We start from the raw sequence: 25,004 nt of genomic DNA, 5'->3' as shown, positions 1-25,004 counted from the left end.
AATGGGGCCTCCTGCTGCCGTCACGCCGCAGGAGCATGATTTCTGTTCTCATCCAGAAGCAAAATTCTTAACCCAAGGTACTATTTCTGGGTTAGCGGAGTGTGTAACCTGAAGCGTATGTAACCTGAAGCGTATGTAACCTGAGGTACCACTGTATACAAGAGTCAAAACATTTTCAAGCCAAACACACACCAGTTTCTCATGTTTCAGTGTGATTATTCACAAGTAGATGGTTGCATTGCAGGGGCTTGGAATAGATGACCCATTAGATCCCTTCTGGCTCTACAAATTTGTGATTCTATAAATTTGTCCACTTCAGTTTTTTCTTGTTTTTTTTCATTTTTTTCAATCATAATTTCAGTTCTCCACTTTTCCATATCACTTTGTGATTTGGTCCTAATAAAATTCACTAGCATTTCAGAGCAAAATTTTCCTGTTGTATACATTCTGTATGTAATTTTTGCCTAATAAAACATATTTCCTGAATTTCCATACATTATCTTCACTAATATATAGATTCTTGTGCCCACTCTGCATGCATTTTTGTACACATTAGTTGACTGGAAAACTGCAAAGCAAAATCTGGACAAAAGTGTGTTGTTTCAAAAGCTGCAGGTTAAGTAGCTTCACCTTTAAATGCAAACGGAATTGAATTTCTCCTTACTCACAAATCGGTGTGTTTCAGCTCACTGAATGGCATCTAGCCACATTTACTCAAGGTCTTCTATGCATATCAATGGAAATTACAAAGTTGCTAAAGTTTAGTTTTGCAGACTCGCTGCCTGCAGAAAGACCTAGTGTATGGCCTGTAATTATAAGAGATGGAGGCTGTGAAATCCCAGGTCATTTGTAAACTGATCATTCCCCAACCGCTCCTCCTTGTGCTTTTAAGTGTTTTGAGCCTGGTAAATTGAAACCTGAAGAAACACAGAACTATGATCTCTAGGACCTCTACAGCAAACCTGGACTTTGGCTGATTTGTGCTAGGAAGTAACTGCTTACTTACCCCATAATTAACACCACAAAGCTGATTCTCTGAAGATAAAGTGTGGGAGGTCAGATGTGGGCTCGAGAAGAAAAGCATTTCACTCAAACAGCCCCATTTGAGACTCCAAAAGCTCAAATCAGATATTTAGCCAATGCCGCCTCTCAAACATAAAATATCTGCCTCATTTTGTATTCTTAAATATGTTATTTAATGCTTTTCATGCACGCACACAGCTCTAGCTCACATCACACTTAGCGAACAAGTTCAAAGAAAGAATCAGAGCTGGGGCCTGAGATCAAGTAAATTTATGTCTTGGCTAAAGCAGGCACAACTTCTCCATGCCCTAAAGCACAAGGAGATTTACAGCAAAATCCTGGGCATATCTACTCAGAAGTAAATTGTATAGCTCCGTCGGTAGAGCATGAGACTCTTAAACCCAGGGTCACAGGTTTCAGCTCTACGTTGGGGGACAGAGTCCTACATTGCAGGGGATTGGACTAGATGATGATTCGTTGATTCTATGAAAACCCAATGACTTCAGTGGGACTTGCTTCCAGATCACTGAGCATAAGATTGCATCCTGAAAGTTGCCTTGAAAGGACTATGTCCAGTGAAGAACTGGCCACAGTTATATCAATAAAGGTAAAGGGACCCCTGACCATTAGGTCTGGTCGTGGCCGACTCTGGGGTTGCAGCACTCATCTCGCTTTATTGGCCGAGGGAGCTGGTGTACAGCTTCCGGGTCATGTGGCCAGCATGACTAAGTCGCTTCTGGAGAACCAGAGCAGTGCACGGAAACGCCGTTTACCTTCCCGCTTGAGCGGTACCTATTTATCTACCTGCACTTTGATGTGCTTTCGAACTGCTATGTGGGCAGGAGCTGGGACCGAGCAACGGGAGCTCACCCCATCGTGGGGATTCAAACCACCAACCTTCTGATCGGCAAGCCCTAGTCTCTGTGGTTTAACACGCAGCGCCACCCGCGTCCCTATTTATATCAATAGAAATACATAAATTTGTCCTTTTGAAAACGAGTGGTATCCATGAGAATACTTTTTTAAAAAACAACCATTCCTCTCCGAGCACTTGGGACTCCAAATCTGATGAAAATTTAGGAAGCATTTAAGTTTTCTCTTTCGATAAAAAGGTACCGTCTATAATCTAGATGTTGGATTCCAACTCCCTTCAGCCCTAAGCCAACATGGCCAATGGTCAGGGATGAGGGAAGCTGAAATCCAAAAACATCTGTAAGACCAAAGGTTCACCAACCCTGATGTGAAGCAAGATTTGCAATACTATACTGAATGCCCATTTTTAGTTGAGTAGACGTAGACGTGCTACATAAGTATTTGCTACAGTCTTGAGTCACTTCCTGGTACCTAAGTGCAAAAAAAAGAAGTACCTTAAAGAGGTGAGTAGGGAAAAGTTCAGAACTGCAACAGAAGGATGCTTAACATACCTTAAGTATCTTGCCAAAAACATTTCTGGATTATTCTCAAAAACCATATATCATCATTCTTTTTGAGGACTATTCAACCAGATGGAACTTGCTTCAGATCAAAGCTGCTGACTTCAATTATATGTCAATGAGATGACCGATTGCTATATTATCTTTACAGCGTGGTTGCCATTTCCATATGGTCATAGCTAAGTTACGCTTCTAATGTTTGAAACAAAGAATCACGGGATGTAGAGCTACATGGTCATTTTGCAGGCCAGGGCCACGACTTCCTGGAGCTAAAGAAGAAGAAGAAGAGGAGTTTGGATTTGATATCCCGCCTTTCACTCCCCTTCAGGAGTCTCAAAGCGGCCAACATTCTCCTTTCCCTTCCTCCCCCACAACAAACACTCTGTGAGGTGAGTGGGGCTGAGAGACTTCAAAGAAGTGTGACTAGCCCAAGGTCACCCAGCAGCTGCATGTGGGGGAGCGGAGACACGAACCCGGTTCCCCAGATTACGAGACTACCGCTCTTAACCACTACACCACACTGGCTGCAGTGGCAATGCAAACTACCACATTATCTGCCTGTTTATGTGTGTGATATAGTTAACAGCCTGGAGTTGCTTTGCCACAAAAGTCACAGACTGCCTTTGGACAAGTCACTCGTGCTCAGACCTGTCTTGACTTACAGAGTTGTTATGAGAATAAATTCTTGGGGGAAGAGTGAGATACAAATACAATCAGTACAGATTAAATGCTTCCTGTTTACAATGTCACCTTATGTCAGGGAGCCGTCAAGGAGAACAGGTCATTCACAGAGCAGAGAAAGACAGTGCACACCCTCTAACTTACAGTTAGTTTCTTTTTTAAGGAAGCAGATCAGAGTACCTATGGATACTTCTAAGGGTTGCTCCTGTCTCGATGAAGCACTTGCCTGGACTTCCCCCCTTCATTCTCTAACCCTCTGTGTCAGGCCACACCCTCTGTCTATGGAGAGCCCCAAGGGACCCTCTCTGTTTCTGCCTGGCTCTCTGCTCGGTGACATGCAGTAGATGCCCTATTTTGGGAGTTGGGGGCGGCTTTCAGGCTGTCAGCAGAGAAGCTGTCCGGGTGGCTCTGTGGTGGAGCTGTCAAGTCTGATTCCTGTGGGCTGGGGCACTTGCCTGTTTCCTCCTCTTCATCCTCCTCCAAGCTCCCAGCCTCCAGCACTTCCCAGCTCTCCCCCTCCTCTGGGTTGTGATCAGTTCCCCACCACCAGGATCCAGGGTCCAAACCCCCTCACTCTGTGCTTTCCCTGGGGGGCTCTTGGTCAGGTGACTGTTAGTTTCTGTTTGCCACTGTGCAGTGCTTTGGAGTCACAAGACTCTGTTTACATTCCAGGGATTCCAGATTGTTGGAAGTCTCACGGAAGACAGGAGACGGATGTGATGCTACTGGTTTCCTATTCCTTTGTTTTTTCGGTTGCTCTCTGCTCTCACAGAGAGAGGATGTGTATTTCTTTTCTGTCTGTGTAGTAAGAAATAAAGCATAGTGATGTAGCCATAAATCTCATCACTTCCGTGTGCTGCTTTGATTCTCTGCTGAATGGGAATGTGCCTGAGCCTCATCAAAGGCTCAGGTCATTAATCACGTCGGAGGGCGATTCCGGAAGATGAGCTTTATCAGCTCGGTCAAACCTAGATTCCGACAGTGACTTCTACCACTCCTCTTCATCCAGCCAGTATCTGATACCCTGCATGAGAACCATTTGGTGTTGCTCACACTGCAAAGTCTATTCCATCAGGCTTATGCAGGCAATTAAGAATACATCTTCCTTGAGTATTGTTAATTAGAATGCTGTGAACGCATAAAGGCAGGATGATTAAGTTGTATTGGAGGAAATATGAATTAAAATTGTGATTTATATGGATTGATGAAGGAAGATTAACTCTATTTGATTAACTGGGGAACTAGATAAAAGTCTAAGCAGGAACTGAACATGCACAGTAGGTGGAAATAGGAATGGATAGAAAAATATTAGAAATTAAGAAAAAGTACAGTGGTACCTCGGGTTACATACGCTTTAGGTTACATACGCTTCAGGTTACAGACTCCGCCAACCCAGAAATAGTCACTTGGGTTAAGAAGTTTGCTTCAGGATGAGAACAGAAATCGCGTGGTGGCAGCGGGAGGCCCCATTAGCTAAAGTGGTGCTTCAGGCTAAGAACAGTTTCAGGTTAAGAACGGACCTCCAGAACGAATTAAGTACTTAACCCGAGGTACCTCTGTATTTTACTGTGAGCAGCAAAGAAGCAAGAGAAAAGAAGCATCTTGTAAGGGGGCAGAGGGACAACTTTTAAATTTGTGTTAAATTTGAATAAATTTGTTGTTAATTTGTTTTTAAGAACTGAAAATTAATTTAAAATAATTGGCAAAAAATATACATTTTTCCCGCAATAGATGTCTGATTTCTTATTTTAACTTTTTTGAGTGGCTTTATGTACAACTCTTGTGAACCGCTTTGATATTTTCTTGATGTACAGATATTTTTACAAATAATTTTTAAAAGGTTACATAAGGATCAGATCTGCTTGGTTTGTGGAGCGAAGTGCCCATTTCCTGGCTCAAGCAGCATTCTGAAGCTAAAAGAAATCTATCCCCATTAAAAGACCAACTGCAGAAAGAGAGTCAGAGGGGAGGGTGTGTGGTTAAAAAAACGCCTTTATAAATGTTTGAAGTGTTAATACCAAGAATGGTGAGACCTTACTAGTTCAGCCTGTTGGGATATTAAAAGAGTAAAGAGAGGAAATTAAAAAATGGAAAACTTAATCTGAGTATTGCCATGCAGGCTGTTTGTTCAGTCAAAACCAATTTGGACAAAGCTCTGGCACCCTACCATGCCTTCAGCCATAAATCCTGTACTGGGAGGATAAACAATTAAGGGTTTTGCACCCCAGGCTGGATGATTCCATGGCAGAACCCAGGACAGAGGAGGGGAATGGATTTGAAGGGGATTTTTCAATGGTGGTTTTGCACCTGCATCTCCAGCGTTTGCCTGAAATAAGCTGTACAAAAACAGCTACACCCTTGTGCAAATTAATTGAAACAAAGTATGTTTTCTATCTTACTCATAATCCTTTACTCAAAACAAATACGAAAAGTCAGTTGATCATTATGGTGTCGGAAGCCTGCAGCCAATATAAGGAATGATGCGCTCGCCACAATATATTCAAGTTCTATGAAAGAGAGTTATTCCAGAACTGGAAAAGAGGTGTCCTGACAGTACTGGGATATTGCAGCAGGACCTAGCCCCCTGTCACACATCAAAAGTGGTGGAGAAATTCATGACAAAGCAGCAAATACACGTACTTGATTGGCCAGGGAATTCCCCGGACGTAAATCCCATTGAGAATTTGTAGGCTATATGCAAAAGTCACCTCCGTGCTGTAGACTGTACGACTGTGGAGAAGCTCATTCTGGCGCTGATTCAAGTGTAGTACAGGGATCTGAAAATCAACAGTGACTGTTCAAAACTAGTAGACTCCATGCCATACCGTGTTCAAATGCTGCTTAAAAATGGCGGAGGTCATATCCGTTACTAATGTATGTATATGTGAGTTTTGTACATTTCTTCTTCTTTGGTAATCACTCGTAGCTGGGTAACATTGTCTTCCATAAACACAGTTTTAACAATGAGTCCGTAAGTGACTGTGGAGGCCAATTCTGGATCCACACATCCTTCCACAGTGGGGACATTGGTTTCTGGGCAGGAGTTGATAACGGTGTGGATTTGCCAAGCGTGCCTTCCTCTTAGCACGTTTCTCCCTTGCGTCCTGAGTTCGAGTGTCTTCAAAGCCCATGACACCTTTGGTAAAGGCTGTTCTCCAGTTGGAGTGCTCGCAGGCCAGTGTTTCCCAGTTATCAGTGTTTGTACTACATTTTTTTAGATTTGCCTTGAGACAGTCTTTAAACCTCTTTTGCTGACTACCAGCATTACGCTTTCCATTTTTAAGTTTGGAATAGAGTAGTTGCTTTGGAAGACGATCATCAGGCATCTGCACAACATGACCAGTCCAACAAAGTTGATGTTGAAGAATCATTGCTTCAACACTGCTGATCTTTGTTTCTTCCAGTACACTTATATTAGTTCGCCTATCTTCCCAAGTGATGTGTAAGATTTTTCAGAGACACCGTTGATGGAATATTTCAAGGAGTTGGAGACGGCGTTTATAAGTGGTCCATGTTTCACAAGCATATGGTAAGGTTGGTAGTACAATAGCTTTGTAAACAAGCATTTTGGTTTCCCTGTGAATGTCCTGGTCCTCAAACACTCTGCACTTCAATCAGGAGAAAGCCGCACTCTCAGAGCTCAGGCGATGCTGGATTTTGGCATCAATGTTGGCCCTTGTGGAAAGATAACTGCCTAGGTAGGAGAAGTTATCGACAGTTTCCAATGTTACACCACTGAGTTGGATTTGTGGCACTGCAGAGGAGTTATTTTGTACTTCTTCGTGTAGCACTTTATTTATTTTTTTTTTTTTTGATGTTGAGTGATAGGCCAAGCTTTTCGTAAGCTTCTGCAAAGATATTTAAGATAGTTTGGAGATCATCCTCTGAGCGTGTGCACACTACGTTGTCATCAGCATACTGAAGCTCTATGACAGAAGTTATGGTTACCTTACTCTTTGCTTTCAGCCTGCTCAGATTGAAGAGCTTTCCATCTGTTCGATATATGATTTCTACTCCGGTGGGGAGTTTCCCTTCAACAAAGTGTAGGATCATGGCAATGAAAGTAATGAATATTGGGGCAATAACACAACCCTGTTGAACACCTGATCCCACTGTGAATGGTTCACTTTGAGAAACATTATTATCTGCGATTGTTGCTGTCATATTATCATGGAGGAGCCGAATGATGTTTACAAATTTATCTGGGCAGACAATTTTCAGAAGGACAGTCCACAGGGCATTATGATTTACAGTATCGAAAGCCTTAGTCAGGTCAATAAACGCCATATACAGGGGTTGGTTTTGCTCTCTGCATTTTTCTTGAAGCTGTCGAGCGGTGAAAATCATGTCCACTGTCCCCCTAGAAGCCAAAAACCATTTTGGGATTCAGGAAGGGTCACCTCAGATATTGTTACGAGACAGTTTGCTAAGATCCTTGCAAGAATTTTGCCGGCCACAGCTAATAGAGAGATGCCTCAATAGTTTCCACAATCAGTTCTGTCACCTTTTTTTAAAGAGATTGATAATTTTGGCACCTGTAAAGTCTGCTGGGATTTCTTCTCTTTCCCAGATTTTTTCGATGAGCTTGTGAAGTTGTTGTGTAAATTCAATTCTGCCCACTTTGAAGATTTTGACAGGGATCACATCAGGTCCGCTGGCTTTGTTGTTTTTCATTTGGTTAATAGCTGTACACAACTCTCCCAGATTTGGAGATACTGCAAGCTCATCTCTAACATGTTTTTGCGGAATTTGTGAGAGGACCTCAGCAGCTACAGGGGAGTTGTGGTTAAGGAGATTTTGGTAATGTTCTTTCCAGCTCAGTGCAATAGACAGCCAGTGTGGTGTAGTGGTTAAGAGCGGTAGTCTCATAATCTGGGGAACCGGGTTCGCGTCTCCGCTCCTCCACATGCAGCTGCTGGGTGACCTTGGGCTAGTCACACTTCTTTGAAGTCTCTCAGCCCCACTCACCTCACAGAGTGTTTGTTGTGGGGGAGGAAGGGAAAGGAGAATGTTAGCCGCTTTGAGATGGTGTTTCCTGCTTGGCAGGGGGTTGGACTCGATGGCCCTTGTGGTCTCTTCCGACTCTATGATTCTATGATTCTATGAGACTCCTTAAAGGGAGTGAAAGGCGGGATATCAAATCCAAACTCCTCCTCCTCCTCTTCTTCTTCTTCTTCTTCTTCTTCTTCTTCTTCTTTATCTTTTAGAAGTGTGGTACCATCTGCTGAGTGTAGGGGGCATATGCCATGATTTATTGGCCCATATATGGTCTTTGTGGCTTTAAAGAAACTCTGTGCATCAAGAATGTCAGCTAAGTGCTTGATCTCTTGAGCTTTTTTTATCCACCAGGTGTTTTTTAGTTCTCTGGTTCTTCTTTGAACCTCAGCCTTAGCATTGGCATAGGTTATTTTCTTAGTGGCCGAGTTTCTATCTCTTTGCCAGATCTGAAAGGCCTTCCTTTTCTTGTCAATCATGCATTTAATCTCTGTCATTCTCATCAAACCAGTCCTGGTGTTTCTTGGTTTGGTATCCAATAGTTTGTTCACAGGCTGCAACAACGGATGTTTTTAGCTTGGTCCAGTGTTCCTCGATGTTATCAGGGAATTCTGAAAGCAGATGGTCCTTAAGAGTCGTTTGGAAGCAATCCCGCTTAATGGGATCTTGAAGGGCTTGAGTGTTCATTTTGCGCCTTGGTTTCCTTCCTTGAAGCCTGCGTTGAGGTATAATCTTGATAGCCATTGTGGAGCGTATTAGTCAGTGATCTGTCCAGCAGTCATCGGCACTCATCATAGCTCTGGTAAGGAGCACATCACGGCAATCTTTAGCACGGACAATAACATAGTCTAAGAGGTGCCAGTGGTTTGACCAAGGATGCCTCCATGAAGTTTTAAATTTATTTTTCTGTCAAAAGAGTGTGTTGGTAATAACAAGGTTGTGTGCTGCACATATCAACAAAAGTAAGATTCTGTTTTGGTTGCTGTTGCCAACTCCTTCTTTCCCAATAGTCCCAGGTCACAGATCAAAATCTCGCCCAACTCTTGCATTAAAATCACCCAGGATGATAATTTTATCTTCCTTAGGCATCTCTGATAGGACGGTATCCAGCTGAGAGTAAAATACATGTATATGTACATGTATATGTATATGTGAGTATTGTACAATAAACTACATTGTTTGTTTCAATTAATTTGCACAAGGGTGTATGCCTTTGCTTTCTTCTCTTGTTTTGGTAATGCAAAGGACGTGTTTGCTTTCTTAATGCTTTCTTAAGGTGACCTGTACTAAAAAGAATAAATGAAAAGCAAATGCCCAACATAGTCCTGTATGCGGTATGTTCTGAATGTCGGGCAAAGATGTTACAATCAGATTTACACAGACAATAAAATGCAGAGAATGAAAGAAGAGATACCTTAATGAATCTTCTTGTCAACACTTCATTGAGGACTGACCGTCAACTGGGCTTCCAGCTCTCAAGGTGAACATTGATGGCTAAATCATGGCTCTAGAGATAGAAAATGAATTCTATTCAGTTTGCATTGAAAGTTGAACCAACCAGTTTTGCACTTTCTGAATCAACTGAAATTTGCACTTCCTCAAATATTGTAATACAGTTCCCCAGACAAGTAATATATACAAAAACACATAAGCTAGCACAAAGTGTGCACAGATACGCACATATTAGTGAAAATACACATTTATAAATGCTTTTTATGAAAGGAAATTGCTTTCCAAAAAAAGGTGTCTATTAGCAGAAATTACCGCTGGTGAATTTTCACAAGGGCCTTTAAGAAAACAAACTGGTGTAGAAATGTGGAGGTCAGAACTTAAGATTGAAAAAAATGAGAAACTGAAGGAAAGCAAAATGGTTGGTTTCATCCGTCAGTAATGGGCTCAAAAAGAAAACTGTATCAAGAAGCTCATAGGTGACTTGCAAGAAAATGTGATGGAACTTCAATCCTCTTTTCCTTCTCATCGTTTGCTGAATACATGTGGTACCACAAGCAATAACTTTTCTGCTGCTTCCCTCCTGGAAGCAGCAAAAAACAAGTGAACCAGAAGTATACAATATGATTTGATGCATACTATCTCCACAGAAGAGTTACCTGTATTTCACCAAGACAACGGTCTTTGAGATGGGGGGGGGGGGTGGAGATATCGCAATGCAATCAGTGGATCAGAACTGTGGGGTTTTTTTTGTTTTTTACTTGTAGGAGTTTTACCCCACTCTTTAGCTGGAAAGGCTGCCAGAGCAGTTTACAAAGACCACTGATAGGGCAGTTCCTGCTCTTAGGTTTACAACAGGGAACTGCCCATGCCTCTTCCTCTATTGCTGCAATTTCCTGTTGCGTGCTGAGAAAGGGGCTCAGCAAGAACGAGATTGGTGAGCAAGCCGTCAGTGTCTTCACTTGCCAGCCAGTTCCCAATTCTGAAATACTGTACAGCCCTAGCACCCTCTCTGCCTCTTCCCTACATCCTCAGCATGGTGGCGGTCCTGTGGGGACCCCACTGCATGTGGGGAATCAGCATGACAAGAGCAAGGAGACTGTGGCTCTTACTCTGCTTCAGATCTTGTGGAGGGTGTTGTGGTAGGAGTGTAGGGTGAGGTGGGGTTGTGTTTGGGAGCCATTTGGATGAAGAGTGTGTGGACTAGAGAAAGCTGTAGCCAAAGGAGAGTGTTCTGCAGTGATTTAAGGGGCATGGCAAGTCGCATTAGACCCCCAGATCAGATGTTCTCCATCTCTGATATAATGAATGGCCAGAGGTTCCCAATTAACCCAACATGTTAGGTTAAAGTTGAGTATACATTTATCTGCACCAGGAGCAATAGGAACACATTATAGCCTGATGCCGTGCATATATTTACTCAAGAAGTAAGTCCCATCCCATGGATTTGAACAGGAATTCTAGGTAAGGGTGAAACTGGGAGCAAATCCCACTGAACTCAGCTTGTGAGTAGACACCACCACCACCACCACCATCATATATTATTTATACCCCACCCATCTGGTTTCCCCAGCCACTCTGGGCGGCTCCCAACAGAATATTAAAAACACAATAAAACATCAAACATTAAAAACTTCCCTAAACAGGGCTGCCTTCAGATGTCTTCTAAAAGTCAGATAGTTGTTTATCTCCTTGACATCTGATGGGAGGGCATTCCACAGGGCGGGCGCCACTACCGAGAAGACCCTCTGCCTGATTCCCTGTAACCTCACTTTTTGCAGTAAGGGAACTGCCAGAAGGCCCTCAAAGCTGGACCTCAGTGTCAGAGCTGGATATGCACAGGATTGCTCAGTAAATGTATCATCTCATCAGAGGAATATGATCTGTTTCTTCTTTCAGCATCATAGAGCTCTTGCTAATAAATTAACACTGACTGATGGTTGACACTTGTTGAATTTCAAGTGTCATACACATATCACAAGCTCCAAAACTATTGCTGAGCCAATAGCAGACACTTCTGGTTATCAGAAAGCTCCCTGTTTTAGGAACTATGTTAACTTGAACTGGAGTTGACCTCGTCTAAAAAATAAGCCTGACATTACTTGGGTGTAATCTTGCAGGTGGCACAACAGTGCAGTGAGTGCTTTGAGTATGTGAAGGTTCATTCTGCTTAACAACCTCTCATTATGCATGCACAATGCTCCTTAAAACCAACAAAAGAATATATTTAGACAGCCAGGAAACATTTTCCAAAAGTAGGAAATAATAATAATAATAATAATAATAATAATAATAATAATAATATCAGTCATATCAACCGTTGAGGAAAAGGCACATGGTGTGAGTCTTTTTAAAAACAGACAGGCTCCAAACCAAGGAAAGATGAAAAGTAAATCTGTTTTTGGAAATGCACCGAGTTAGATAACCTGTCAGATCAAATCAGCCTTTAAACTCCACATTTCTGTGATTACCAGAGAATACAGAGGGCAGCATCTTTTAAAGGACAGCTAAAATAAGAGTGCAGATTGGATCTGTTACTCGATTTGAACCTTTCTGTTAACAAAACTCTCCACTGTCAAAAAGCTGTCAAGGGAGTTCCTGTATTCAAACAGACAGCAATTTAAACATATCAGTAACCAGGGAACTTAGAAATATTAAAACAAGGAATATGTTTTAAGTCTATTTAGCTACTTGGGGGTGGTAAGTGTCTGCTCTTATTAAAATCTTACCACTGTTTCTCCAAACTGTCAAAATTGGAAATCTGTTGACTGATGCCGCCAAGATAACTATGGCCAACAAAATGCCTGGTGCTGGAGGTGATAGGTTTGTTACAGTTGACACCCTTGGTGGCCTTTTTAGTGCTTTAAAGAAAATGTTCTAAATTAGAATATCCTTGACATCAAGCCCACATTGCCATGTGAAACGATTTGAAATGTGTGCAAAGCACCTCTCCAGCACTGCTATTCTGATCTTTGGATGGTTTACATGCACATTTTAGGCTGTTCTAAATCGTTACAAATGGTTGCTGAGGGCAAGAAGCCCATGGTTTCTGTTTAAATGGCTGCTTGTGTGGTGTTTTAAAAGTAATGTGCAACAGAAGCGTAGCTTTAAAAAAAATGGGGGAATTGGAGTTGGAAGAAACTGCAAGCCTAGAGCGACATGCAGGAATGAATGTCTTTGCATGCACAGTAGTTATTCTGTTATATAATAAACATTTCCATGATGTGGTTGAAGAGCAAGGGGTTAAAAAGCATGCATAGGATTGCAGAGTTAGCCATGCTCTTCCATCAGCCTTTGTGGAATTTGAAATAACAGACCTAGGTAGAATCCAGACACACACACACACACACACACACACACACCCCGCTATGAAAATGCCTTTTTTTAAAAAAAAAAAAAACATTTTGAAAAATATATGGAATTTGCCATAAGCTCACCATTGCCATCTGGTGACACAGTTGTATCATGCATTTAAAGCACACTTAAAGCATTATGTTTGCAGCTGTAGAGCTGAGTCCCTAGCCTGTCTAGTAGTGAGGAGGCTGACTTCTAAACTTTTTCTGGTGTTTCTAAACCTTTTCAGTTGTTTTCCCCAACACTACAGAGCAGATCTGTGGAGGTGGGAGGCATGAAGGGAGTCCCATTGTGACTCCAGCCATCAGGTCCGAAAAGAGTTGTAGTCCAACAACATCTGAATAGCACCAGGTTGGCTACTTCTGCTGTAGAATCACCCACAGGACTTGCCAGCTCTTGCTTCATAAGGAAAACCAGCTCCCGAGTACGTATTATACCTGGATACTAGGGCAGCCAGATGCAAAAGAGGAAACGGTTCCTGCACCTTTAACAGGCATGCAAAGGAAGGAATTTCAGCAAGTGGAATTGTCATGCAAGCTGAAATTCTTTATTCTATGCACTTATTAAAGGAGCAGGAGCCCTGTGCTATTTTCCACCTAGTTATCCTACTGGATTAGGGACGCAGGTGGCGCTGTGGGTTAAACCACAGAGCCTAGGACTTGCCAATCAGAAGGTCGGTGGTTCGAATCCCCACAACGGGGTGAGCTCCCATTGCTCGGTCCCTGCTCCTGCCAACCTAGCAGTTCGAAAGCACGTCAAAGTGCAAGTAGATAAATAGGTACCACTCTGGCGGGAAGGTAAAGGGCGTTTCTGTGCACTGCTCTTGTTTGCCAGAAGTGGTTTAGTCATGCTGGCCACATGACCCGGAAGCTGTACGCTGGCTCCCTCGGCCAATAAAGAGAGATGTGCGCCGCGACCCCAGAGTCGTCCATGACTGGACCTAATGGTCAGGGGTCCCTTTACCTTTTATCCTACTGGATATTGGAGTGCATACATTTCTCCAATTAAAATAGGGATGTCCTGTTCTGTTGTTGTTGTTGTTATCATTTATACCCCATTCATCTGACTGGGTTGCCCCAGCCTCTCTGGGCAGCTTCCAACATATATAAAAACCTAATGAAACATTAAACATTTTTTTTTTAAAAAAAAGAAACCTTCCCTATACAGGGCTGCCTTCAGATGGCTCGGGGTTCAAATAACTCCATACCCTCCAACATTTCTCTGAGGAAAAATAGGGATGTCCTAAGGAAAAGCAGGACATTCTGGGATCAAATCATTAATCAGGACAGCTTCTGTTATATCTGGGACTGTCCCTGGAAAATAGGGACATTTGGAGGCTTTGAGAAAGGTCTGGGGAGAAGGACTGCAGCCTTATTTCAGCTGCAGGAGTGGCTAGATTTGCTCAGATTCCTTCCAGCCGAAGAAGTCATGCTTGTCTTTTGAATTTCAAGTGGACACTCTTAAGTGAAGTCCAGTTGTTGTTGCCCAAGCTGATTTTCATCAGATTTATGCAAGGCCCCTGGGGATTTTATTGGCAAAGCACCATTAACTGCTGCACATTTCGTTTAAGTAGGCAACTCTTTGTTACATCAGTGTCCCAGGATACTAGACACACAAAGGCAAGGGGACCCCGGAGGCCCATTAAGCTGATTCCATTTACCTCACGGCTGTCTTTCCGCACATTTGTTCCATCAGGAAGTGCTTCTGCATCGGAGCTCTGGTCCAGCTTTGTTTGTTTGTGTTTACAGTACACAGGGCGGCACATAAACAAAGGGAAGTCGGGCTCACTTTCTGTCTCTGCAAAACCTTAGTTAAACATCAGGGAACAGAAGTGTGGTCCGTCCTTTTATTTATTTGTGGTTCTTTTAAGTGATGTCCAGAGACCTACATTTCATGGTTGTTTGAAAGTTTATATAACAGTGGGAAGCTGTTAAACAGCAGTTTACCTTCACTTTTTCTTTAACGTGTAAAAGGTTTAGGGTTAGCACTCACCGTATTATTTCAGGCACTGCTTAACGCTTCACAGTTTAGTTGTTCCCCACCCCCACCCCCACCCCCATCTTTTGGATATTGTGTTTCATATAAGTAAGTACAGAGAACTAACATTTAGTCAAGTCAAATGGTGTTCTTAGCCATTCCGCTTCAAAGCTCTGGTGAAAATAAAATGCAAAAAAGAAAGAGTCAAATTTTCAGGCTGCTTTTGGAAACACACTTACTGCAGAGTAAATCCCACTGAAGTCAGTGGGACTTTCATCCAAGTAAACATCCTTCGAACTGGGCTGTTAAGCCTTCTCATACAATTCCTAAAAGAATACACATTTCTACCCCTGCATTTGCAAAATATTCTGCCATCATTTTAATATGTTACGCCTCGCATGAATAATTCATGTTTGCTTTGTTTTAGAAAATGTTTTCAATTATAGACCAAAACAAGTTTAGAATATTTGCTATTTAATTGCTCACACACAAAAAGGTCGACCCAGATCTTTAAAAAGTGTTGCATTTTCCAAAACACCTCCAGGTACTCTCCAATGACACTAGGCTTTGAATATTGTTCCCCCCCCCCCTCTCCTATCTGTATCTAACAAAAATGGGAGCATTAAACATTCTAAATGACTAGTTGGCCCAATAAAATGTTTAATTTCACCTCTCCTTTGGTTTCTGAACTGCAATCTCACATTTTATAAGATTTCCTTTTAGGCTTTCTGTATTATTTTGACAGTAACATTTTTTTTCTCTCTGTAACATTCTGTGTATTCTTCTCAGAACAGAAAGTTATCTCTAAGAATAAAATGTTAAAAGTCAAGTATTTATTCCATCCAGGCGTTTGAAGTTCCAGCTCATCAGGTCATTTTTAAGGCTTTGCCAAGGAGATTTTGCTCAGCATTTCTTATAGGCTTCTAGCTAATAAAAAACATATTAATGATGATTAAGCAGTGGTCAAAAATGTAATATCTTCTTTCAGTACATAAACTAGTCCCCCAACCCTACCTACAAATTATGAAACATGTTTTGTCCTTGTCCATCCAGCATGAAACAAATTACTAGGAAGGGCTTTTTTCCCCAAGTGGGATATCAGAAACAGTAAGTAAAATAAAATCCAGCAATTTTGTTGCATGAGCAATAAGGGATATTATACTAAGGCAATTAAGACTTCAAAGTGATAATTTTCTTTGCATTCTATACTTACCTATACACATTTATCATTCCACTTAGTCGGACCTCTTTCCGAGTTAAATTGACTTCAGTGTTAAGTGTGTATATGAAAGAGATGCATAGCAGGTATAGGTGTACAGGGTTGTGTTGTAATACATAGATTAACCATAGATAGGGAGACAAAACAGCAAGCAAACTCCGGTGGTTCATGTTCTCTCATGACTTGATACATCAATTCACAGGCACCAGAAATGGAGAACTCTCTGAAAAGGAGATTTATTTCAAGTTTTAGAATTTCTCTACAAATGGGTTAGTACGGGATATAACTGTAATAATACCAAGCACACATCCTTTAATCTGTCTAAAAATTGACCTGAACATTAGTGAAAGCTGTTACTCTTCATAGCACAATGTTTTACTTGAGACAGCTTTTGAAAACAGTGTTGTGATACCCTGAAGTGACACTTACCTTTGTACTAAAGCCATGGTTTGGCTCAGCATGACATGCGAACCAAGTTATACTATGAGCTGAAATCCTGTTTTCCAGACCATGGGTGAGTCATGCAAAATTAATTTGACATTTCCAATCTGATTATTTCCTACGGAGTATATATGAAGTGTGAATCTCGAAGTTAAACGTTCACAGAATTGCTCTGTAAGGAGGGAAGAAGTCCGCTATCTTTGCTACCTATCATTTATTTCAAGAAATGTCTTCTCAGTTAAAAATAAAAACTCTGACAATTCAATTTACCATTTCCGTCCCTGTTTGACTGTTAAATTATTAGATATATTGAAATATTGTAATGGCTTGGAGCTCCCCCTTTAGTTCATTTCCAAACTTTTTTGCGGGGGGATATTGTATTTAACAATATCTTAAAATTCTGAAGTCTGAAACTAATGCTATGGGCACTAAACCTCACAAAACCTTCTGCATCAATTATAGAAAACCAACTAAAGTGCATTGAATATATACATATGCAGCAAATTTCCCTAAATGTTATATGTTATTTTCCTCGTCATAGCACTAAATATACCAGTCGTATGACAGCTAAAACAAGTTTGCAAACTAAAAGAAGATTACCATGTTGTGAAATTCCTGGTCGAGCTTCTATAAGATTTAGCAGTTCTCTAAACTGCAGAAATCAAATCAGATACCAGTCACAACTGATTAAAAAAAATGGCACTTGTTGATCATTTGTATCATACAATCTTAATCTTAATCAACAGTTTTGCCCATTTACAAATTCCTATAACTACCTTTTTCTTCTTTAAAGAACTGCAGGACTGGTGTATGTTTTTTCCAGTTGTTGAATTGGTTATTGGTTGTTCCTAAGAAAATCCCACATACATTTTATTTGGGAATATTAGAATGTATTCTCTGGATCACAAAACCTTAATTAACATATTCCCTTAATGCAGTGAACCCTGAAGCATTTGCCAAGGCACCATTTAAATAAAAGTCCCGCCTCTCTTGCTCAGGCGAAGCTTGTCTGGAAGTTTCTCAAACCTAGCTCCTTTCCCCCCATTTTGCCATCCTACTTCCCTGCTTCCTAGCCCACGTCTTTTGGCCAGATGCCAAGTGTGCATGTGCATGTTGTTTTAAAGTGTGCCTTGGATTTGAGACAGCTGGTAAGCACTACTTTAATGTTTTGCTTATTGGCGAAAAGAACAATCCTATGCTGGTTTGTTGGAAAACAAGTTCCAGTAAGTTCAATGGGTCTTAATCTAGGACAGGGGTCCTCAAACTAAGCTCTGCAGGCCAAAACAACGTCTTCTTTCCGTCGACTGATAATCTTCTGGGCTGAGGGTAACAGGACCTGAAGTCTATAGTGCAGGATGCCAACAGCCTAGGAAGTCACCCCAGAGGTCCCAGAGCATTGGATGGTCATCTCCAAGCCATGCCAAGGCACAAGTGCTTTGGGTATATAATAATATTATAATAATAATTTATTATTTATACCCCGCCCATCTGGCTGAGTTTCCCCAGCCACTCTGGGCGGCTTCCAATCGAATCTTAAAAACAATACAGCATTAAATATTAAAAACTTCCCTAAACAGGGCTGCCTTCAGATGTCTTTTAAAGATAAGATAGCTGCTTATTTCCTTCACATTTGAAGGGAGAGCGTTCCACAGGGCGGGTGCCACTACCGAGAAGGCCCTCTGTCTGGTTCCCTGTAACCTCACTTCTCACAATGAGGGAACCGCCAGAAGGCCCTCGGCGCTGGATTTCAGTGTCCGGGCTGAACGATGGGCTGTGGAGACGCTCCTTCAGGTATACAGGACCGAGGCCATTTAGGGCTTTAAAGGTCAGCACCAACACTTTGAATTGTGCTCAGAAACTTACTGGGAGCCAATGCAGATCTCTCAGGACCTGTGTTATGTGGTCCCGGCAGCCACTCCCAGTCACCAGTCTAGCTGCCGCATTCTGGATTAATTGTAGTTTCCGGGACTCCTTCAAAGGTAGCCCCACGTAGAGCGCATTGCAGTAGTCCAAGCGGGAGATAACTAGAGCATGCACCACTCTGGCAAGACAGTCCGCAGGCAGGTAGGGTCTTAAGGGGGAGCAGGAGTTAGTGGTTTGGCACGGAGAGTGGTTGTTCAAAGCAGGGGAATAAAACCTCCCCCTGGGCTCCTCTTCTTGGGGTCCTCTGGGCGCTTCCCAGCACGACCCACAGGCCCCACCAACAGTCTGGCCCCCAACAGTGTCTGAGGGACAGTGAACCGGCCCCCTGTTTTAAAAGTTTGAGGACCCCTGCTCTAGGAAGCATGTTTAGGATTGCAGCCTTAGCTCTAATGTTAAAATATTTAACTGTCTGTTTCCGTAAATATGAAGTAGCACATCAGGGAAGTTCAAGGAAGTTTTTGATGTTGTATTGTGTTTTTAATATTTTGTTGGGAGCCACCTGTAATGGCTGGGGCATCCCAGTCAGATGGGCAGCATGTTGTTGTTGTTGTTGTCGTCATATTGGAGTGTGGTGGTTATTTAATATTGTGAGTGATCTCAGGGGGCAGAGAAGTGATCAGTTAATATTACAAATAATCAAAGACAGAAATAATGACAGGAATATCGCTTTTTCTATTAAAAATAATAATTAACAAGTTGGTTAGAAGAAAAGTCCAGCAGAAACATGCATTTCAGCCACATCTTTACATTTCTGTCACTGGTATATGGATCGCTTGCAGCTGACCTCTCATATATTTAGCATTGCTGCCTGCGTGCCTTTAAAACTTCAGCAGATAGACTGCTGAAACACAGAACATTCATTCTGCCTGACCATTTTTTATTTTGTAGCTCAGGGATCTAGATTTTAACTCACCAATGCTGCAGAATTTGGTAGCTAAACAAGGTGGTTGGGGGTTTTGGGGGTGGTGTCGCTCACCAATTCTTCTCCCTAGTGTGCTCTTGTTTACTTCACGTGTGGTCAAATGGCGCCTCCTACCTGCCTTTCAAAACAAAGTTTGAAATTATCCAGAATTTCTGCTGCAATCACTAACAAAGATTCCTGACATCCAAACTACCCTTACTACCGTTTGTTTGTTTGTTTTTGCTTCATGAGTCCTCAGTTTCTTCCTTTCCCTTCTCCCTTAAGCATTATATTCATAGGTTGGACACTTCAAACCCCACAACATCCCCTAACACAGAAGAAAAAAATGGGGGGGGACCCAACCATTTTAACAACACAAAATCAGAACACAAAGTGTCTGGAACTGTCCTCTTAATTCACTCGCCAAAAGTTCTTTCCTTCTTTTGTTGTATGAGATACCCATCTCTACCCATAGTCCATGTGTTTACGGCCTGCGATGATGCTAATGAATGTCAGGATGGATGGAAAGAGAGCATTTTGCTGAGACATGTGTTCACAATTCCACTCATGTTCGCATTCCCAAAACCTGAAAGTCAAAATAATCCCATTGTACTACAGATGGGGCAGCAAAGGTCCCAAATTGCAGCTATACCAAAGAACCCTGGGTGAATCTCGGCACCTAAGTTGTTCACGAAATGATTGTACCTATCACATGGTAGCCTGGTTTTTTTATCACATGGTAGTACACTGTGGATAATCTTTTCATCTCCTGAAAACAGTAGCCGTCAAAAGGAAGCATATCCCCTTTACATTGCTACTAATGTGTTCATGATTTGTAAACAGAATCCATCTAGTGTTTGCAGAGAATGGAAGGATCATGATTTTATACTATTTTAGCTATTTTTAAAATGTTTATGTTCAGTTCTCATATACTCTAACAACGAAAGATGCAATTAAAACTTTCCAAATAAATAAATAAATAAATGTTAAAGTGAATCTTCCAGAGATATCAGACCCTCCAAGTGTCCCTATTTTCCAGAGACAGTCCCAGATTACAGACACTGTCCTGGTTTCTGATTTGATCCCAGAATGTTCCACTTAGAACATCCGTATTTTCATCAGAGAAATGTTATAGGGCATGGTAGGACTTCCCTATTTTCATCAGAGAAATGTTGGATGGTGTGGAGCAGGCATAGGCAAACTCAGCCCTCCAGATGTTTTGAGACTACAATTCCCATCATCCCTGACCACTGGTCCTGCTAGCTAGGGATCATGGGAGTTGTAGGCCAAAAACATCTGGAGGGCTGAGTTTGCCTATGCCTGGTATGGAGCTATGTGACCCCCTGAGCCAAGGAGATAAGTAACTATACAACCATTAGAAGACATCTGAAGGCAACCCTGTATTGTTTTATTATATCTTTATATATGTTGGAAGCTGCCCAGAGGGGCTGGGCAACCCAGTCAGATGGGCGTGGTATGATGATGATGATGGAATAGGCTGTCCCTATTTTCACTGGAGAAATGTTGGAGGCTATGAGTTACCCTTCTGATCATGCTAAGAATATATGGATAAGGTGGTGAAAGGAGTTTCAGCCAAAAGGGGTCACCAAAATGGCACCACCTAAAAGTCTCAGCCTTTCAAAAATCCATAGTACGCAAGAGGCCATTTGCTTTTCCTGCTCAGTTTCTGTTCACACTGTCTCAGCCTCTTCACCACACCTGCTTAAACATACCCACTTTTCACGGGGTGCCAGGATTTGATGCTCATCACCTCCTCCATTCTGAACAAAGGAGAGATGCACAGAGCTTCTCTCTGCAAGCGAACATGGTGGTGGATAATGTAGTTGCCTCCTTGCACCCCCATTGATGATATGGTTGATGTTAGTCAATGATGCCTGCACTATTTTGTGGTTCTGTTGTTTTTCACTTGCTCTTTTCAATGTGGCGGCCATTTTATTTTTATTTATTTATTAAAAAAACATTTAGGTACTGCTAACTTTAGGCGCTGTGGTCTAAATCACTGAGCCTAGGGCTTGCCGATCAGAAGGTCAGTGGTTCGAATCCCTGCAAAGGGGTGAGCGCCTGTTGTTCAGTCCCTGCTCCTGCAAACCTAGCAGTTTGAAAGCACGTCAAGTGCAAGTAGATAAATAGGTACAGCTCCGACAGGAAGGTAAACGGCGTTTCTGTGTGCTGCTCTGGTTCGCCAGAAGCAGCTTAGTCATGCTGGTCACATGACCAGGAAGCTGTCTGCGGACAAATGCTCCCTCAGTCTATAGAGCGAGATGAGCGTGCAACCCCAGAGTCATCCACGACTGGACCTAACAGTCAGGGGTACCTTTACCTTTACCTCATAAAAATTAGAGTGGTTCACAGCAATATGTGTGCACAATACAACATAAAGCACCATTTTTAAAAAGTAGAAAATAATAATTAAAATGAGTCGCTAATCAAAGTTTTAAACATCTGCATAGGTATTGATTACCTCGAAAAGGTGGAGAACACTGTAAACAATTAAAAACATTGGCAGGATTTTAACAACACTTGTGATGTAACAAGAACTATGGTACAAATTGAATATTAAAGATAAATAGAGAACTTTATAGCATGCAGGTGGGAAAAGATTAATAATGGAATACATGGAAGGGTGGAGGGAAGTCTAAAGATTCAGAGAATCCTATATTTTTATGATTATGTTTGATGTTTGTATGTAAATGTTAAATGTAAAAACGAATAAAAGATTTTTACAAAAAAAGAGAGAGAGAACGCCTCAAAAAGGTATTCAAGAGCCACTTGAAAGTCAGAACTGAGGGTGTCTCCAAATCTCTGCTGGAAGAGTGTTCCGCACTATGAGGCTGGTGACACTAAATGTCTGACTTCTAATTGAGGCCAGTTGGGACTCTGCAACATAGGGAACAACTGTAACACTATGCACATTCCCACAAAGCGAGTTCTCCTTCATGGAGAGCACGTGTTGCGGTGGGGGCCACCAGGACACTCCAAAGTTGGGGGCAGGCTAATTGATCATTGGCCACTGATGCGATTGGGCTTCCCTTGTTGTTGGGAAGAAATTAATGTTGCCATTTGTTGATTGACAGCCAGAAATGCTAAAACTCCTTGCACGAGGCTAGGGTTTCCTCTTTTCACCCGTGCATCGGATTGCCTGTCCCCCCCCCCCCCCCTAGAATTAGGGTTGTTCGCTTTGACCTTGCTATGCCTGTCATGGGGTTGTCTGCTCTTGGGGAGGGGTCCGGTAGGAATTTTGTTCATCTGGCTGATTGGCTGGGGCCATTTGGTTTTTGCCTACTGTGTAGCAAATCGTCACATCTTGTAAGGTTGCGGTTAGGCATTGGTTTATGGTTTGGTTGGTTGAGGGGCATGGATTGGCTGTGCCTGCCCCTCTAATGCTGCTGCTACAAGGGATTCTGTTAAAGGAATCAGGGGCTAACTATTGCTTGTCCACCCTGTCAAGGGGGCTCGGGCCATAGCAATGAGCTCCTGGTTGCATTTGGGGAGGGCTGAGGGCAGGTTCCCTGCTCCGTCGCTACCCCCAAGTGTATTCCCCTTTTCTGACTTTCGCAGGCGTGCAGAATGTCAGTCTGTCCCCCACAGTGGGGGCAGATAGTCGCAACCAATGCCTAAGCAACCATTCACATGTTTGTATTTTAATAAAGTTGTGGCGTGCTCTGGTCCATGGGGTCACGAAGAGTCGGACACGACTAAACGACTAAACAACAACAACAAAAGTTGTGGCCAAAATTATGCCAAAAACCTTAAACAAAAAATTTGGTGTGATGTGTGAGTTATTGGGGTGGCCCTGGGGACCTCTACACACAAGTTAGTTTGCATTATGCCACATTCCCATGGCAGCCATCCATGGCAGCCATTTTGTTATGGCATGCTCCCCCCCCATGGCAGCCATTTTGTGACTGGAACCCAAGGCACTTCCTCAAAATTCTAAATGTGCCCACTGGTCCATAAAAGGCTGGTGACCCCTGACCTACCTAATCAGAAGACCTCTAGCCATCATGAATGAATTCTTAGCCAGAAACAAAAGTAAAATGATGGCTTCCAGGTATATCCAGGAAAAGAGAAAATCCATTACTTTTCCCAATTTAAGAGTGCAATCTTATGCACTGTTAAGTACTGTTCAGATATGTGGAGCTATGGGTTTCAAATACATAAAGTGACCTATGCAGGCAGTGCGGGGTTTCACCTTAAGCAGTAAGATGTGATGTGCACCCCTGGACCTATAAGAACATATGGGACTATCCCTGCCCCCCTTGATGCTTGGTATGGGCAACAGCCATTTTCATTCCTTGGGCACCTTTATAAAAACAGAAAGTGCATCTCATTTTCCTCCTGTATCTCATTTTTAGTGTTGTTTCTTTGGCTGCACCACATCCATGCTACTTATTACCCACCCAAATGCACACCCTGCCTGCAATTCCCAATTAAAAAAGGACCTTGGAACTTATCAGCCTGTAACATGTACCCATTTACCTAGGAGTAAGCACCACTGAACGCAATGTGACTTACATCTAAGAGGAGAGATTTAGGTTTGCTCTTTTAATTTGGAAGCTGCTTTAGGGGCCCTTTTTAGAACTCAAAGGGAAGGCATACATTCTCTCTCCTCTGTTTTCTGGTTTAATTTTTGAATCTTCTGATTTCTTTGTATCCATTGTCCCCTTAAAAAACCCCAAAAACCTCTTTACCTTAGGTATGGCTGTGTCTCTTTTAGCTATCCTACAACATATGAGAAAGGTTGTTATTAACAATAATCACTTTGGTATTTTCCTTTTATATTGGAAACTGGATAAATAACTTAACCGGTGCTTTTATCTTTAAGGTGTTGAGGTAATATTTTATAGTCTGGCTGGCTGGAGCTTTAGATCCCTTTTCTACACACACACACATACACACAAAAAAACACTTTTTGGTCATGATGGAAGTGAAAGAGAACAGAATCGACGCCCATCTCTGTTTCGTTCTCAGCTGCACCAGCCACATGTTCCCTTTTACTCATTTCTGGTCCAGCTCTCATGTCACCTGTTGGAAGAAAACAATCAGCCTGCCTTTGTAATGACAGGTCACGTCTTTGAAGCCATTTGAATTGCAGCTTCTTACCTTAGGCCTGTGCCAGAAGCCCCCATTCAGACCAGTCGGCAGGCATCAGTAGCTGGCTTTCCTATACTCCAAAGCTTCAAATTAAATTGCTGTTGAGGCTCCGTGACATAAATTAAGAACAGAAAAACCAGTTTCAGGCTCCCAGCTCTGAAGGAATCAGCAAACGGTTTCTGGTTTTTGGCAGCCTGCTGTTTGCAACTTAGGGGGAGGGGGAGAGGGAAGGGAGGGGGGAAGTGGTAGCAAAGCGAACCACACATCCACCTTGTGTTTTATAACCCCCGTACAGACTAAGACATCTTGTAGGCACATGCCTGAATATTATTATTGGTGGCTCAGCTCCCGCAACTATGGCACAGCCCTCTAGCGCCAGCTGCCCCAAGGGTCTGCTTGAAAAGTAGCAAGAGATGTCAGCTAATGGAATTTTGACTGCAGCTAATAATACCTGGATTTTGAGTTTGGCTGCAGACCTGCCAAGGTGCCAGTG

At 42.4% G+C, this 25,004-nt stretch overlaps 1 long non-coding RNA gene across 1 annotated transcript; it reads right to left on the bottom strand.

Moving 5' to 3' along the window:
- Window positions 1–1,736: 1,736 nt before the first annotated feature.
- LOC310759833 lies at window positions 1,737–24,777 on the bottom strand. Its single transcript, XR_014546547.1, has 6 exons — window positions 24,521–24,777; window positions 19,409–19,535; window positions 16,126–16,354; window positions 9,547–9,639; window positions 2,971–4,213; window positions 1,737–2,719 (listed from the first exon to the last, which is right to left on the bottom strand). It is a non-coding gene; the product is annotated as an uncharacterized lncRNA (long non-coding RNA).
- Between the last annotated feature and the right edge of the window lie 227 nt (window positions 24,778–25,004).

Source organism: Podarcis filfolensis (genome assembly GCF_964270895.1).
Source record: "Podarcis filfolensis genome assembly, chromosome: 3".
In the NCBI taxonomy this organism is placed as follows: domain Eukaryota; kingdom Metazoa; phylum Chordata; class Lepidosauria; order Squamata; family Lacertidae; genus Podarcis; species Podarcis filfolensis.
This window is presented reverse-complemented; position numbering and strand designations above follow the sequence as displayed.